Below are 4,496 nucleotides of genomic sequence, written 5' to 3' on the forward strand. Positions count from 1 at the left end.
ATGCGGTTCCCATTTGGAAAGTCTCACAAATCTCTGGCAGATATTGTGAAGAACTTGAAGGAGAGCTTGGCAGCTTTGGAAAACCAAGACACTTCTGACAAAAAAGAAAAGGCTACAAAAAATGCCTCCAGGAAGTTGGTTGCCTTAAAAGTGATTCTGTATGGCACACGTGAAAAAGAGCTTCAGACAGAAGCAGGCTCCGGAACTGTACAATAGTGGTCTCCTTAGCACTGCAGTGGCTGATCTACAGCTCGTTGGCTTTGAGGGCAAAAAAGACGTGGCTCAAATTTTCAATACTATTCTCAGAAGGCAAATGGGTGCAAGAACTCCTGCTGCTGAATACATCTACACCCAACAGAATATTTTGTTCATGTGATTGGAAGGGCGTGAGTCTCCAGAAATAACTTTCATTTGTGGGATAATGTTAAGAGAATGCATCAGACACGAGCCACTTGCAAAAATCATTTTGTGGTTGGAACAGGTTTATGATTTCTTCAGATATGTTGAAGTGTCAATATTTGACATAGTTTCAGAAGCATTTGTTACATTCAAGGATTTACTCACAAGACATAAATTGCTCAGTGCAGATTTTTTGGAACAGCATTATGATAGATTTTTCAGTGTATATGAGAAGCTACTTCATTCAGAAAGGTAAATGGCAAAGAGACGGTCACTGCAGCTTCTTGAACTGTTGTTAGGCACACACAACTTCACGATCATGACAAAATCCATCGTCAAACCTGAGAACCTCAAACTCATGGTGACCCTCCGAGACGAGAGCCGAAAAATCCAGTTTAATGCCTTTCACGTGTTCAAGGTGTTTGTGGCCAACCCCAACAAGACACAGCCTATTCCAGACATCCTCCTTGTGAACCAGACCAAACTCATTGAGTTCCTCAGCAGGTTTCAGAACCACAGGACGGAGGACGAGCAGTCAACCATGAGAAGACCTATCTAGTCAAATGGATCAGGGATTTGAAGAGACCAGTTCAGCAAGAAGCCTAATTGCTAATAAACACCTGCAATATCCCACCCAACTGCAGCACTTGCTGTTAGCTACTCAGCATCGAGCACTCTCTCACCGATCCACGAAGACCATCACTGCCAATCTGCTGTTTAGTGAACAGTTTTCACTTTACCTTTCTGTGTTGGAGAACGCAGCTGCCACCGCCTATAGAATAGCGCACACGTGGTCTTCCCCTTGATCTCTGTGTCCTTCTCCCTCTGCTACAGGAGTTCTGAACGTGGCTGAGTTCACGAAGGCCTGAAAGTGGTCTAGGGAAAGAGGCATCGATGCCATCAGCTGACAGCGTTCATCACCCCTCCTCTTTGCAGATCTCTGCAGTGTGGCACGGGTACGCCTGGCATCCCGGAGCCGGATCATCCACCGTCGCCAAAGGAACGTGGTGTGCACAGGGATTTTTTTTTTTTTTTTTTTTTTTTTTTTTGGAGATTAGAGGGGAACTGTATCCAGAGTGATCTTTGGGGAGGATAAAGTTGACGGGCAAATAAACCGATACTGAAAGTTAGCAGCTTCTCAAGCGTGGAGTGTCATAAGGTCTTAAGGAAAGTGTATATATGCTTGCTACAGCTTCCTAGAACTTTTTGACATTTGATTTCCTTGAGACTTGTGAACCTGGGCCATGTAAGCAAGTCAGTTAGCATCGCCCCTCCATGGCCTCTGCTTCAGTGCCTGCTTCCAGGTTCCTGCCCGGCTTGAGTTCCTGTCCTCACTACTTGAGATGATGAGCTTTACACGGAACTGTGAGGGACATAAACCCTTTCGTCCCTAAGTTGCTTTCGGTCATAGTGTTTCATCACAGCAATGACAACCCTAACCAGGACACTCCCCCTCTCCACCTCCCTAGGGATGAAGCCCTGACACACCACCATCCTCTTCCCAGCCTCCCCTTTATGCCCTTAACCAGGGACCTAAGCTCCAGAAGCAGCTGCCCCTGTCCTTAGTTTTTTTGTTGATCAGGAAAGAAACTTGGGTTTTGGCGCATGGTACTTGGAGAACACCACTCTGCTGAACATGGAGGAGACTTTCAGGAGACAGCAAGACAGATGGGTTGCTGCCTTCGCTGTGATCTTGGTCCCGTGGGGAGACAGGAGCTAAGTCAGGAAATGGCTGAACAGAAATGACATCGCGGCATGTGCTGCGGGGACAGGCAGAGCCTCCTCGCTGGCCTTCCTGTCTCTGGCTTGTCTTTGCTTGGGGACACCCTACACAGGTGATGAGCACAGCCTTTCCAAGTACAAGTCTGTTCTTCCTTTTCCCCTACTAAATCTCTCCATGCCTGTCTTCGACTGCATGCATGACTAGACTGCAGTGTGGCTTAGAAGCAGGCTTTTCTCTAGCTGGCTTCTGCCGTCAGCCCGCTCTTCTCGGAACTCAGCTTGTGGCTGGTTTCCTGTACCCTTGTTGTGACACCTTCCACACCTTTGTACCTTCCTCCTTTCCCAATCACACTCTCAGCCCCTAAACCTTATGTTAACTTGAATTGCTCCACCCAGGGTTGCACACCCCAAGCTTCTGGTTAGATGTTCTTCCCTCTGTGTTACGACGGCTTGCAGGGCTGCCTTCTTGTCAAATGGCACCCTCCCTCCACGTCTGGTAGGCCTGTCTTTCACCTCTCTATCTACAGATAAGTCATCATGCTTGGTCTCAGGAGATATCAAGATGTAACACTTCCAGCTGGGTGGTGGTGGCACACGCCTTTAATCACAGCCCTCGGGAGTCAGAGGAAGGTGGATTTCTGTGAGTTTGAGACCAGCCTGGTCTACAGAGTGAGTTCCGAGGACAGCCAGAGCTACACAGAGAAACTTGTCTCAAAAAGCTAAACACAACAATGATGGAGGACTCTCATTGGTTAATAAAGAAACTGCCTTGGTTTTTTTGATAGGGCAGGATTTAGATAGGTGGAGTAGACAGAACAGAATGCTGGGAAGTTAGTCAGATGCCATGCCTCCCCTCAGTGAGACAGACACAATGGAGCCAGCCACCAGGTCAGACATGCTGAATCCTTCCTGGTAAGATACCACCTCGTGGTGCTACACACATTACTAAATATGGGTTAAAGCAATGTGAGAATTAGCTAATAAGAGGATGAAACTAATGGGCCAGGCAGTGTTTAAATGAATACAGTTTGTGTGTTGTTATTTTGGGTCATAAGCTAGCCAGGTGGCCAGGAGCCGGGCGGGAACGCAGCCTGCAGCTCTCACTACACAACAACAACAGTAACAACAATAACAACCCCTCCACTACTAATACAAAAAAAAAACAAAACAAAAACAGTAATAATCCTTCCTGAGTTCTGATTATGCTAGTCATTCTAAAGGCTTTACCACACCCCTTTCGACAGTTGAAGAAGGCCCCAAAGGGGTTAAGTAACTTGTTCAAAGTATTTCCAGGTCATAGTAAGTGGTAAACCACTCCCCATCACACACCAAAGTTTTATTATGAAAATAGGAAGCTGAAAATAATAATTCACTTACTCACCTACTCCTTAGTTGCTACAGACAGCAGTATGTCTTCATTATTCCATCTTAAAAAGGAACACATTTTTATTTAGAGCTCTCTGTGTGTGAGTCTGTGCGCATACCACATGGTCAGGTGCCCTCAGAGGCCAGAAGGGGTCAGATTCCCTGGAATTGGAGTTATGGGTAGCTGTGAACTGTCCAATGTGGGTGCTAGGAACTGACCTCAGGGCTCCTCTAAGAGCAACAGGTGCTCTTAACGGCTGAATTAGCTCTCCAGCCCTTCAGTAGCCCCATGATCCTTTTTGTATGTGAGGAAAATTCCCCAATTAAAGGGTTTGTTTGGGTGTGTGTGTGTGTTGGGGGGGGTGCGTGTGTGTGTGTGTGGTGGGGGTGTATTACTGTGTAGCCTCAGGCTGGTCTTGAACTCACAGTAATCCTCCTGTTTTATACTAATACTAGGATTACAGCTGTATGTCAAGATGACTGGCCCTTTTCTTTTAAGGGGAAGAAACAGAAAAACACACACTTTCAACATTTACAGTGTGTAGATCAGAGAATGTACGATGGTCTCCTTACATCAATCCCATGAGGTGCTGTGATAGGTACGGATTGTGCAACAAGCAGCCTCTGTACACTTGAGATTACAGAGACTCAGGTGTAACTCTCCCCTCCCCCCCTCCCCCCAGATTTGGGTGGGGACAGTCTCAGAGAGAGAAAGTTATTCACCCAAGTGGCCAAACCAACCTGTTCAGGAGACAGGGCTTTAGTTCCCTCCCTGATCATTTGTTTTGGCTCCATCCCAGCCTAAACCAAGACTGGAAATGCCTGGGAGCGAGCAGAGGCTCAGAGCAGCTGTTCTTGGCGGGAAGGTGTGGCACTTCCTCGGGACTGTGCTAGGCAAGCTTGTTGGTTCCTGACACCTCTGAGCAAGACCTGTTGGGCAATGGGCCTGTGGTGAAAGCCCGGCCACCCGTGTTCATGGGTGGCGCTGTTCTGTGGAGCTCCCGGTGCCC

General features: G+C 47.4%; 1 pseudogene; it reads left to right on the forward strand.

Annotated features, from left to right (window-relative positions):
- Positions 1-1,005, forward strand: LOC119803687 (annotated as a pseudogene).
- Positions 1,006-4,496: the final 3,491 nt, after the last annotated feature.

This window comes from Arvicola amphibius, chromosome 17, assembly GCF_903992535.2.
Source record: "Arvicola amphibius chromosome 17, mArvAmp1.2, whole genome shotgun sequence".
In the NCBI taxonomy this organism is placed as follows: Eukaryota; Metazoa; Chordata; class Mammalia; order Rodentia; family Cricetidae; genus Arvicola; species Arvicola amphibius.